Below are 14,667 nucleotides of genomic sequence, written 5' to 3'. Positions count from 1 at the left end.
AAGTAAATCCAGTTCTCGAGTTGGACAAGCTGTAAAACTTAATATAGGAGAATTTAAATACCTTTTCTTAAACTACAGAACCCTAAAGAGAAAGTTAAACATGATCCATCTAATGTCATTACTTGATACATTATTTAAAGTTAAGGGACAAAGGAAAGTGACCGAGATGGTAGGAGATCGCAGTAAGTGGATCAGGTTGATCAGAGAACACAGCTGTCCGGACTCTGATGAATATGTAGTGGAAAATTCATAGTGTCTGGCATTTTTGCCAGAATACGGCTATAAGCTCACCCCCTATTACATGGTACTTATAACACAAATGTTAAAAAGTGGGTGTACAATATACAGTAGCATTACGTGCCGTAATGTGTATATCTAAAAATAGCCATTTAATTAACTCACTGCCGATCACTGACAAGAAAAGTATCTTCCTCTCCCATAAGTAAACCAGTACCCTTAGTACGAATTCGCTTTACGAATAAAACGAGAGCGCGTTCGGCGCTCTGATTGGTTGGTTTATTCGAGCTGGCAAATCAGAGCGCCGAACACTCTCTCGTTATGATTACTTTAAACGTAAAGCAAACTCGTACTAAGGGTACAGAAACTTCGTTCCCATAAATAAATAATATCGATGTCGTTGTCAAAAACATTTTCGATACAAAGTTGGACAGTTGGCATACTTGGCATCGTCCCCCAGAGTCCTGTGTAATTGATATTTCTCATATTTTTCAGTGAACCGTGCCTCATTCACTTTAGCCGAAGTTAATACATTTTACTGTCAATATTTATATTGACTTGTTGATAAATTAAATAAATCAGGCACGCTTATTTTGACAGTGAAGTATATTTTTATGTTTCTGTTATTTTTGTTAAGGACGCTCGGTGTTTTTCTAACAAGGTATAGAATTTTCTAGTGTGGGAGAGCCATGCTTCGGCACGAATGGGCCGGCTCGACCGGAGTGATACCACGGCCTCATAGAAAACTGACGTGAAACAACGCTTGCCTTCGATTTCGTTGTGTGTGTAAAGTTACTGAAAACCAAAAACCCCTTCCTTGTCCTACCAATCCCTAGTTTCTCCAAGAACCCTTAAATTCCTAATCCCCAAAAGGCCGGCAATGCACTTGTAACGCTTCTGATGTATCGGACCATGGGCGGCGGCGATTGCTTACCATCAGGTGATCCGTCTGCTCGTTTACCGGTTTGTACCAAAAAAAAATATAATTAAAAGAACTCATAGCAACATACCAACTCGAATAAATTGAGCTGTGTCCACTGTCCACGGTCCCATGTTACAGTGCAATCAGACTAATTCAGTTAGTTTTAGTTTAGTACTGGCTACAGGTAGCGCAGCGCTAATGACTACAACTCTCTCGGCGAATTAGCCGGCTTTGTTATCTATCTATACATATAATAAAATCGTAGAAAAGTGCTGTCTGTACATTGAAAATAAAAATAAAAAAAATAGCAGGGGTTATTGTTATGTCGATGTCGAACCCAAAAATGTAATTAACTTTTTTTTGTCTGTTTGTCTGTTTGTCTGTTTGTCTGTTTGTCTGTTTGTCTGTTCGTCTGTGCGCGCTAATCTCAGAAACGGCTGATCCGAGTTGGATGCGGTTTTCACGAATATATTGTGGGATGCTTAAATTTACATTTAGTGTTTGTTTCATGTCAATCGGTTCATAAATAAAAAAGTTATGTCAAATTAAAGAATCACGTCGAACATTCTATGCTTATACCATTAATCTCCGCAACTATTTGACGGATTTGGTTGAAATTTGGTACAGATATAGTTTAGAACCTTAGAAAGGACATAGATATATTTTTATTTCAAAAATCAAAAAATAAAAATAAGAAATAAATTATTTATAAATAATTCTATGTCGATCGTTACACGACTTCGGTTCATGTTATTGTTTTAATTCATCGAAAAAAAGTAAATAAATAGTAAAAAGGTATGAAAAAAATAATATCAATATAATAAAACATTTAGTACAAAGAAAATGCTCTAACGGAGTATAGATAATTCTATGTCGATCGTTACACGACTTCGGTTCATGTTATTGTTTTAATTCATCGAAAAAAGTAAATAAATAGTAAAAAGGTATGAAAAAAATAATATCAATATAATTAAACTTTTAGTACAAAGAAAATGCCCGAACGGAGTATAAATAAATAATCCAAGTTGTCTTTATCCTCGATAGATCGAAATAGATCGCGCTATGGTTTCGTTACATTCATTTGGTTGGGTATCGGCCGAGCGCTTCGGTACTATCGTAGAAAAAGTGTATTATCAGTCGTATGATTATTTGTCTGTAGTGGTCCTGCTGTTTCGTATATTCTAAATTGGTTTCGTTGTATTTGTCAATTAATAAGTTTATTTGTTGGGTTTTCCTGGTTTTTTGGTTAAACTATTTAACGTAGGTTTAGTTTGATATCGATTATTAGTAGTTACTGTAGTTAGTTTTTTTAATAAAATTGTAAGTCTAATTTATAAATTAATTAGATTAGATTTAAGTCGTTTCTTTTAAATTATTTAGTTTAAGCTTGGTTATTATAGCATAGAGGATAGGTTGTAATATAGTTTCTTTTTTAATTGTTATAAATTCGTAATTCGTAGCTTTCTTTAGTTTTAAGTTAGTTTAAGTCCGTTTTTAAACTATTTTTTCAATGCCCTAAGTGAGTATACATCTATTAAATTCAAACGCAGAGCTCATTATGTTGATTTTTGAAGAGTTCCCTGGAATATCTTCCACATCTCATTTTTGAAGAGATCCCGCGAGATCGGGAACTATGTGGTTAAAACCAAAAATTTGCCGGAAGTCACTATTCCACGCGAACGAAGTCGCGGGCAAAAGCTAGTTCGGAATACGAATCTAGTTTTGTAAATTAACTTCTATATATATACACCAATTTATTGTATAAAAGTTATAAAATGCCCGTCACATACCTCGGGACCGCCAAGCTCAACGTAAGCTATTTTTACGGGATAGGAATAAATAAATGAAAAATGAAATTAATACACAGATCACCCACTATAATAAATCGCTAGCCATGGACATCTGCAACACCAGAGGAGTAAAAGTGCTTTACTAGAACTTGAGGGTTTTGAGTAAGGCTACCCGAAGTGATAGGCTTCGAAAAATATTACAGCTAATTACCTACAAAGATGTGTTGGCCTGAAGGTTTAAGACGAGAGCTTCTATTGAATGAGGGTACGAAACCCACAGACGGCGAGTACCAATGTGACATATTCCGAGTTACATATACTTTCTAAGATTTTCTAGACACCACTGACAAACTATGAAGGATAACATCGTGAGAGGACCTGAGCTTACCAATAATTTCTAATTTTAAATATCAAATCACCAACTAAGCAAGCTTGGTGATTGATGCTCAATCCTTCTCCGTGCGAAAAGAAGCCTTTGAGTCAGCAGTAGCCACTTATTAAAGGCTATTGATGATGAATTACCTGCAACGCAAGCTAAAACATCCACCATCCTTAATAAGACTACATAATTGGGTAGTTTCCTAGGTAAAAAAAATATTATTTTGATATTTTAATACAATAACATATCCCAAAATAATCGTACTTTTATTCATTGATTTGACGATATACTTATTTATTTAATTTTTCTTTTTTTTTGACTCAATAAAATATGACGTCATAAGTTTCGTTCTCCTATAAAATTGAATTTGACTAGTAGGAAACTACCGTATTCCAAGTAGCGAACAATCAACAGCTTCTATAGAAAAACCATTTATCAGAGGCAGCCATTTTGAAGTTGTAATGACGTCATTATTGTGTTGAATGAGCGACCTGTTACGTTTGATTGGAAAGTTGCTCTGTCCTGACTTAACTTGCTGGATCGGTGTTTGAACAGTGGAATGGAAACTTGGCTTTCGGACCAAGTTCTCCTGAAGGGTAAATATCCTCATTAAAAACTTTTAATTAGGATTGATGTTGTTAAATTGGGTTATGAATTGAAATTGTACTAATTAAATTAATTTTGTGATTATAACGTTTGTAGTTTTCTTCACTGATAAGTGCTATTTTGCACTTGAAAGACTTAATTGTCAAAACCAATTACCTATAATTCGACGATTCAAAGAGTATCTTACTGACTAAAAACCACCCCGTTTCTACTCCTGTATTTCGAGCGGGAGTCCCAGCAACCCGCTAAGCAGTCCGTAGATTCGGGACAACAAAAGTAACGCTTAAGGAAATGATTCCATGTCAGCCATAGCCATTATTATCATTACGAGCACACAAACAGCTAAACATATTTACAGCAATAATTAACAATAAAATAAACAAACATTTATGTAACAACAATATTCATAAAAGGCCACTCATAAAATGCTATTTACCGTCAAACGAACCGCATGTATCGAGTGCGGTCGTTTCAAAGTACTTCCATACGTTTTGGTATCGATTTCCAGACATTTCACTTTGTTGACTCTTCACCACAGTCCAATCAAGTAATGAAAAGCTTTCAATTCAAGTTTTCCTAAGGCTTTGAAGGAAAAATGTTCAAATGTTGAAAGGGTATATTTCTGAGATTTCATCTTCCGATTTTTGAACACACAGTCTTATTGAAACTGCCTCAACGTTTGTGGTGGCACTAAAAGGTATTTTTAAACGACTTCAAAAAAATTGAGGTTCTCAGTTTGATCAGTATGTATTTATGTTTGTGCGCGATCATCTCACGATTGGCAGAACTGATTTTGATGAGGATTTCAAAAAAGTATTTGCTACACTTTTTTGAAGGGGGGAAAATCATCCAATGACTGCTTCCGCCTTGGGCGAAGTGAGAGAAAGTGTCCGACTCTTACTGACTAAAAATCACCACGTTCCTACTCCGGCTTTTGAGTCGGAGCCCCGGCAACCCGTTAGGCAGTCCGCAGGTCCTACACTTACGAGTAGGTTTTAGTATACTATCTTTAAACGTTGTTTACTGAAAATTATTGCGCTTAAAACTTTTGTAGGTTCATAAAAATTTTCTTCATTGGTCTAGTGTAAAGTTAACGATGACTAAGAAGAATATATGTGTAACTAACACGTAGACTCCTTTAACGTAACAGGTGGCAATGACAAGAAGTTATAATCCCATACATAAATTCGCCATTCTTATACCCTAAGGAAAATAAGGCCATATTGTTCTGTTACGTCATACATAATATAATATGTCTGTCAATAGGACAGTCCACCACACACTTGTACAAAACCCTTTGAGGAAAACCAAGCCTAATATTATATTAATAGCAAGAAAATGCCAACAAAAATACGTGACACATCGTAGTAAACATATTTATCTACGACAAACCTTGCCTTAAGGGTGGGTCACACTGCACGATAGCTAGCGAGGAGCGAGTAGAGTTAGATTCGCTTTACTTCTTTCTATACTTTCATTTACATTGAGAACGACACGTGAATTAGGTTAGCAATAGATATAAGGCTAGCCTAGGGCCTGAGGATTTTTCACGTTTTTTGTACTGTAATTATACGTTATTTGCATCCCTAAATCGGCCCATTTTAAATGATACTGTGAACGTTGTGTAGCATACATTTCTCACCACACCTACTCTTTCTACAGGCATTGGCTGTTAATGTTGAGGTATGGTCTCTTTGACTTACCTTGGAAATATAAACAGAGCCTCTAGCCAAATGCCACTGTAGCGCTTGTCTACTGAGTGAGTAGAAAACTCAATGTCACGTCAGGGAATGACACTCAATACGTGTTAAACTTTACGTCAATTCCATGTAATTTAGTTTTATACTTCACATTTGTCTAGAGGTTCAGAACAGAAGTAAAACAATGTACCTACTAGCGTTGTCGAGCTTGCATTTTCAATGACTTTCAGGCGACTGTGTAGACTAGCTGACACTGTACCACATACTTTACTCAGTACCCTCTAAGTAAGAGCAAATGTTAGGGACCGGTCGCCATTACTTTTCACCATTTCTACCAGCGTGACGTCATCATAATTTATGACGGTACACGATCACACTTTTGATGTGGGCAAACATTATAAATATGGCCGCAATTTGGCCACATCTGATGAAATATGGCCGAATTCACGCTATAAAGCCACGCCGGTAGATTTTTTATTTTATACATCGACGTGAGATATGTATTTGAGTGGGAATTTATTGCTTAGTCATTATCATATTTGCTACTGAATTTATTAGTCGGTCACCAGTGAATGCTGAGTATGACACCCTGTTTGTGTTAAGGTTGAGTCAGGAACATAATTACGTGAAACAAAAGAGAGTAAGGGCCGCTATACACGAACATAAAGCAGTCCGGATCGACTACTATATACGTTATTACGTACATACACAGACAAAGACAGCTTCAATCAGTTGACTCTAACTGCAAGAGCGGTTCGTGTATGGCAGCTCTAAAGTAGCTAACAAAGATTAATATTTTTTGTAGATCAGTCAAATGCTTAAAAAAATTTAAAAAAATACTACTTAAATTTGATGATAACTTTTATGACAAAATGTGGCTGTGAACTACCGGTAGCGGGTCTACCGGAGCTCCAGCTTGAAAAACAGGAGTAGGAAGTCTGACACTCCGTCTCGCCTCGCCCAGAGGTCGGGAGAAGACATTGGCTGATTTACCACACTTAAAAATAGTCAGACGAAGATATTGAACGAGTGTTACAATTTTATAAAATACACACACAACGTCACGCCTTTTATCCCGAAGGCGTATACAGCGGTGCACATTACGATACGTAATACCGCTGTACAAAAACATCCACTTTCTCCATTTGTGTTATAAGTATCATGTAATAGGGGGTGAGCCTATTGCCATATATGTGCCTATTGAATATACATATTAGACAAATAACTATTCAACCAAAGAAAAAGTAATAAAATATTAAGAACATGAATAAAATGGAGTGAAACCAGATCGAGTAGACAATGAAACAAAGGATCCATTGAATGAAACATCGCAGTTATTCGAAAAGTCGATTCGGCAAAACTTTCACCGGTTACATAAGGCCCTAAATTTTTCTTCTTGTCTCAAAAAGTTTATTATTACTTCCAACAGTGTTTAACATCGTCTACTTTTCTTTCTTTATCAGATTTTGGGAATATATATTTTCTACTAGCTGTTGTCCGCGACTTCATCCACGTAAATACTTCTGACAGTAGTATAAAAGTAACCTAAAGTGCTCCTTAATATATAAGCTACCAGACAATAAAAATCGGTCCAAAAATTTCAGAAATTTGCTAGAAAAAAACAGACAGACAAACAAGATGTAAAAAAATTTGATGTACATATTGTATGTACATTCATATGTATGAAGTAAAAAGCAGTTATTTAATAATATACAAACAGAAACTCCTAAATTTATTTACTAGTGTTACATGTAAATGTAGAAGTCAAGATTATTTTATGGTTTAAAAAAATAAATTAAAGGTATTTAGGCTTTATAGGCTGAAAAAGGTTAAACCTTTTTAACTGCAGTCTTTAGCCTTATCAACCATGGACACTATGCAAACCTCTCTTAAGTAGAGAAGGCCCATAGTATTGCAGACTGCAGTAGACTATTTACATTTATTTTAAAGTGACATGGTCACTAAGCATAATCATTAGAACTTGAACGGGATATTTCCAATGTTTAATTTCTATGAGTTTCCGATATTTCAGGACTGTTGCAAGCGCCAAGATCACTGATGAACGTTCATCCGAATTCATTAATAAACATGGTAAATATCCCGTTTCAAGTTCTAATGATACTATTTACATTACCATGAAGTTCTCATAGGTACTCATATCTATCTTTACTGCTAAACTCCTCCGACTTTTACGATCGAAAAGCTAATTTAAATATAATAAAACAAATTCTAACCTAAAATATAGAGCAAGCATTGAGTACTTGAATATTATTTGAAGTACTTCAGTAATATTCTTCAGTCAACTCGAATTCCAGAGCCGTAAAACGTAATGTAAACTTATCGGAAATATCATAATTTGATGAGCCATAAGGCGTGGTACACACTATTGGCTGAAAAGACAAAATAAATATGCATAACGATAATGAGTACACAGCTTTATGCTACTTTCCTCTATGTAAAATTTTTTTTTTATCTTTAATTTGGCATGGACTTTTTTTTAATTTTTTAAGGGGGTAAAATCATCCAATGACTTCTTCCTCCTTGGGCGAGGCGAGAAGGAGTGTCAGACTCTTACTGACTAAAAACCACCCCGTTCCTACTCCTGCTTTTCGAGCCAGAGCCCCGGTAAACCCGTTAGGTAGTCCACAGCTCCGGATCAGACATCAGCCCTACTGGTTCCCATTTAGTCCCAGTCCCATCATCATCATCATCAGCCGAGAGACGTCCACTGCTGAACAAAGGCCTCTCCTTAGTCCTCCACGTAGAACAACAAGCCGGAATGTCCGTGTCAGGTGTATTGTGTACCTAATTAAGATTATTTTTTTCATTCTATGTTTATTATTTCTTGCTTCAAGACCCTCAGTCTATAACCAGCCTAATAAGTCAGAGTTCGCATTTAAAGACGAAATAAGATGTGCGTGCCCACAGCCTATAACAGTCCCTAGCATAAAGCATCGGGGCCCGTCAGTTCACCAGAATGGCATCATAAATATTCATTACTCTGTATTTTTGTCTACATTCCTTATCGTTATGAATAAGTCAACTGCTTGATGTCACTATATTGTACTGTCATACACGTCTTTGTTCGCGGGTTTGCTTTGATTTTTGAAATCGTATGTTTTGTTTTCTGTGGATGTTATTTCTTACTGCTTCGATCGCGTAGTTGTAAGGGTTACTGTTGTAAACCCATTTTTTTCGCCCTTTCAGTATCAGGACCCATTTCTAAGGTTCGATTTTCCTGTCAAACATATTTGCGTAACATAATTAGCAAAATGTGAATTTTGCATTAAGCAAATTATCTATCCACATCTCTATCTATCGCTCTGAGAATAAAATATTAAACGAAACGTCAAATTCAGTCAGCTAAAATTTCGGCAACACATGTGAAATATTAAGACACTAGCAACCCGCCCCAGCTGCGCATGGGTGCAATAGTGATATATTATGCATGTATAATACATAAACCTTACCTTTGAATCACTCTATCTATTATAAAAACCGCATCAAAATCCGTTGCGTCGTTTTAAAGATTTAAGCATACATTAAATACCATGTAGTGATTATTAATGTTATATAAAAAACCATATAATTAGTCTAACTGAAACAAAAAACCGTTGTGACGTGACCTAAAGCCGTGTCAATGAGACCATTTGTATTAGGATTACACGAAATGGATTGGTTGACAAAAATGGGTGGGATTACTTTCTCGGTAAATTGTAGTAGCCATCAACTCTGTCTTGCTCATTATGTGCTAATAGTCTTTAGCCTTGACGAGTATTGCTCTTAATATGGCGTAAAGAGAAATATTTTTGTAGTTTACCATAATAATAATGCCTTTGTGAGACATAGTTAAACTACTTAGATAATACAATAGATTTATTTATTTAAATGAAACAGACCATCTAAGTGTGTAGTAGTAAGGTAACGACGGATTCATCTACTTTACTATTTATTTACAGAAAAAAAAATTAAATAAATATGTACAACATACTAAACTTAAAACTAAAATAAGTCTTTGACACCAATAGAAAACTGTTGAAGGCAAATCCTCACATATTATTATAACTATACCATATTTACGAAAACATCAACAATTCAATAAGCAGAAATCTAAAATCAATAGTGAAGCGAACATCACCAGGGAATCTTAATAAAAATCGAATCGAGTCGATAAAAAAAACATCGCGGAAAAACATTCAAGTTTAATTTGAAATGCTGACCAATAGCAATCGTGGGTAATTAGAGGGAAAACAGAGAGAGTCTGATAAATCGAGCCTCATTAAAAACGTGAGGGCAGACCCCAGTCGTAGCTAATTAACCTGAAACAATTCTTTCAGTGGGGAAAGTCTAATAGGGCGGGATGGCGATGGTATTTTTTACAGTAATTTTCTACTGTTTTTAATTTTGCAAAGACTCGGAACTTACTAATTTTGGACATTAATTTTGACGCGTGTTATTGTGAGTGTGATTGTTTATCTTCGTAACGGCTTAACTGATTATATTGATATTTAGTGTTTGTAATTGGATATCTTTATTTGTGTATTAATTTTAAGATAATAATATTATTTTTTACGAAATGTAAAGTTGAATGTGATTGAAATACTTTTCAGCACAAAATATTGATTTAGATTTAAAATGAAGGACCATTCACTAGAGATAATAATTCAAGTTCAAATAAATAATAATTTAATCATTATTAATAATGAAAAAAAAAGTATTTATTAATAATGAAACTAGTCGAGTTCCTCGTCAAAACACTACGTGAGTAAGCCGATAACATAATAATTCATGAAAAAAAAACTTTAAAACATTAAAAAGTCCGGCTTTTCCCCTCACTAAACTTGGTCTGGTGAGTCGGCACGGCGTCGGCGTAATTCATTATTTGAAAACTGCACTATTGCGGTTTTAAATCCCACATGTTACGGAACAACTGGGTTACTGCCACACTAATTTGAACTTAGTAGGTACTTTTGAACAAAGGAATTTATTTTTGAACATACCTTGTACCCGGTGTTACAACAAGACCAATTTTTTTAGTTTCTGTTGGTTTAAGATACACAAGTATGGTTTTTACTAGCCTCTTTGAAAAGTTTTGTTTGGTATTACCTAATCCTAGACCACTGTATAATTTCCAAGTAACAAGTAATTGAATATAATCGCTAGCATATAAGCCGCTCAAGTATAGAACACAGTCCTTCCATATAGGTAAATGATAAATAAAAGCCTTTTATAAACACACGGAGCAATTATGTCTTCAAAACACGTAAATATTCCCTAACTGTTAAATGAAAGCAATGGCTAATATCTGCTCACATGGTAGTACCCAGCTAATGGCAATATTCACTGCTATTTGCTACTCAATTAGGGGATAATTTGGGTGTGTGGTTTACATGTAAGTGTAGGTCGGATATCGGTTTTGGCCAGTTATTTTTGGTTTCAAGCCCGAAAATGCCAGCCTCATTCCGACCCGGGTTTTGGAACAAGATTGTTGTGGCTAATTGTCGGGTTTATTAGGCTAAAAACTTAGCTCTCATGCCTTTTATTCTACAATGAAGTTTTCAATATACGTTTTACACATATTTAAAAAGTATCTAATTATTTTTTGCAAAACAAATACTTTCTTACTTAAGAAATACTCATAAATAAATACTACATACATAAACCACATACAACATTTTTCCTGAGAAGAAAAAATAAACAGAAACTTCCATTAGACTTTCCAAGTCACATATCGATAAAATAAACAAGTAACAACTTGAGCCCCGTAATCCCGCAGATATCGATATCCCGCGATCCCGCGGCATCTCCCCATCACTAGTTACTGCTGGCCATGTTACTCATTATTTGAAAACTTTTCTCATCCCCTTTTCTATAGAAAACGAAGTTATTTTTATTGAAAATCGAATTTACTGGAATTACATCAGAAAAGTCATTATTGGTCCGTCTACTATTGGAAAATAATTAGAAATATAACTGCCGTAAAATAAATACAGTATTAAAAATAACTCTATGTATATAAATCAATTGCTGTTTGTTAGTCTCGCCAAAACTTGAGAACGGCTAGACCGGTTACATGCGGAAGTTCAGGGAAGCTTTAAAATATGAGAAAAATATGTTTGAGGCGGTATGAAATTTGCAGGTCAGTTAGTATTATATAGTAGTATAATATAAATATATAGTAACATACCACCTCAGCTTGTCTTTTTGATACATGAGATATATCATTATGTAGGTACTTTGTTTACGACAGTTGCAAACTTTAAAATAAAATTTTTGCGCTGCATGCAACTGAAATGACAATTTCTTTAAAACCAACCAAATTATCCTGAAGCTCACCCAAAAAAATAGCAACTTTTCTGATAAACATACACAATTATTTATTTCATTACTTTATACTCCGAATAAAAACGAATCTTCAATTTAAATACTGTCTTATAAAGACTGGTATCATCTGTTTGGGGACCACTTTGGAACTTTCTTACGGAATGAATATTAAAACTGAAGAAGAAATGAACGTCAAAACTTTTGATACTGAACTCTTTGGACATTATGATGTATGTTTGTGCATTTATCATCACATTAAGGTGTTTAAGTAAGAGAATAGTAGAAGTAGATTATGCATTGGACACTGCTACGTTTAATAAAAAGGTTGAAGTAATTGGTGTTCACTTTTTTTTAAACGTTGCCCCACTAGGATTTTCTATTGTGTCGTGGGTGCGTTCACAAACATACAAGTTCACATGCACATGACACACAGACTCGAAATAACAATTTGTGGATCACACAAAGAGTTGCACTGAAAAGCAGGACTAGGGACGGGGGGGGGGTTTAGTCAATAAGAGTCTGACACTCCCTCTCACCTCAACCAAGGCGGGAGAAGCCATTGACTGATTTTCAGCCCGTAAATACATCTCATTCTTTGGGTTTATTGATCGAAGGGATAATATTAGAAAAACTGTATTTTTGGTACCGTACCGTATACCGTTATATACCATCGCGCATCCATCAAACTATACAAAATCACGATACAAAAAGATCAGGATTACATTTTGAGCGAATCGAAGATGTTTCATATTCTTCAGGGAATATTTTGCAGCGATTTCAGGAATATTGCTCTGGGACTTACAGAATTTGATATTGAATGCACCGTGGGTACCTCTGAATCCAATTTTCAGTTCTCTTGACGAAATACAAGGTTTTCAGATACTTTATTTATGTTAAAATAGAAGGAAATTTTAGTTTAGGTAAGAAAGAATGGTGTAGGTACGGTACATCTTTGCAAGGGGGAAAATGATCGTTTTTCTTGAAATAGGATTATGTTATATCTTGTACAACTAACATTATTATTATATAGGGATTTTAATTAATACAGTATCACATATTCGACAGAGATCTGGCAGAAGCGTTCTTTATTTAACCTAAGTGTGGGAAAGCAATACTTCGTCACGAATGGTCGGGCTCGACCGGAGACTACGGCCTCACAGAAAACCGATGTAAAACAGCGTTGTGTGAGAGCGGTTACCGGATTACTCTATTCCCTGATTCCCCAACAACTTTAAAATTTCTATCCCCAAAAGTTCAGCAACGCACTTGTAACGCCTCTGGTGTTTCGGGCCCGTTGATTTGTTCATCGATCGTCTATGTGCGACTTCTGTCATCTACCACTTGTCATGTGTTGCCACAAGAGCTATAGTTGAGGCACAGACTGTTATGGACTAATGATAAATCACATAGTCATGGTATAAGCTTGCCTTCCACATCCCGAACCCAATTGTTTCGTTATCCATAGCTGTTCGAGCACGCTCAACAATTGTTGCGCCCGCGATCTCATTGTCATACGTAATTATTAGTGTCGTTTACAAGTTACATTTAGTTCAGTTCAATAAAACTGGTGTATACAGACATCAGTGTTTTCTTCCACATACTACATTAGAACTCCCAGTACATACGCACCGCGGCTACAAGCTCCTACAATAGCATTAACAAATTACATACCGTCAACTCAGCCAAGCTTGAGGCGTTAAAGTCCATTAATAAAGCATCAAATTGCTTTTAAACGTGCAGCTTCCTATTCCACTAGTGTGCCCATTAGCACTGTGTCTAAAGTTGGAAGTTGTTGGAACGGGTACATTTCAAACTGTACATAACCAGTTTATCTTAGTCTTGCTTTGTATTACCGTTCCGTATATTCGACGGTCACTTTATACTGGTTTATACAGCTTGATGTGTGTACAAACATTATCGGACAGTGGCGCTCTCCACATCTAGTGTGCGGTTAACTCCTTAAGGCATTTGTTGGTATAATGCAATGGACTTTTGTAGACAAGTGTAAGTATGATATTACACAATTTTTTCTCTAAGATGCAAGTATAGGTGCATATTAGTAACGCCCAATTTTCAGAAGTTGTGATTAATTGTGACTCTGGTGTTGCGAATGTACATGGGCGGCACTGATAGCTTACCATCAGATGACACGTCTGCTCGTTTACGACCTATTCCATGAAAAAGCCCGGTGGCCTTTCATTAAAGCTTGGTGGTGGGAGATAGAAGTAAGTTGAATAGATATTCTATTTCTATTCACCTTTCAATTCCTATGCACCCCGTAAAGCGGTACTTACGTCTTATTTTACTTTAGTTCAGATAATTACATATGCAATTTGCAGATCGGTAGGTACAAAACCGCTGCACATACAAAGGTACTGTACATACATACATACATATGTAGGTGGCCAAGTTCTGTGGGTTATCTAACCAATATTATGTATATGCTAGTGTTAGAACAATAGAACCAGTGCAGTTAGACCGAACCGCAACGGAATGAACACTATCCCAGCTTTGCACAACTTGTATTCGATGGACATAAGCCGGTACTGGTACAATAGTATTACACACATTTAGGGTATCTAGACTGTTATATTGTAGTATTCAGAACATCTTCCTAAGACAATAACCACGAACATTTCATTTCAATACGAGTTAGGTAGAGGTGGACATCAATGTAACACCCACTTTTTTTTGCAATGGTAGTGGCAA

General features: G+C 35.6%; 1 long non-coding RNA gene across 1 annotated transcript; it reads left to right on the top strand.

Annotated features, from left to right (window-relative positions):
• Positions 1-1,392: 1,392 nt before the first annotated feature.
• On the top strand, positions 1,393-2,710 carry LOC126912786 (uncharacterized). Its single transcript, XR_007707434.1, has 2 exons — positions 1,393-1,954; positions 2,104-2,710. It is a non-coding gene; the product is annotated as an uncharacterized LOC126912786 (long non-coding RNA).
• The last annotated feature ends 11,957 nt before the right edge of the window (positions 2,711-14,667 follow it).

This window comes from Spodoptera frugiperda, chromosome 30 (assembly GCF_023101765.2).
Source record: "Spodoptera frugiperda isolate SF20-4 chromosome 30, AGI-APGP_CSIRO_Sfru_2.0, whole genome shotgun sequence".
NCBI lineage: Eukaryota > Metazoa > Arthropoda > Insecta > Lepidoptera > Noctuidae > Spodoptera > Spodoptera frugiperda.
Note: the sequence above shows the minus strand (reverse complement) of the source record. Positions and strands in the feature narration are given on the sequence as shown.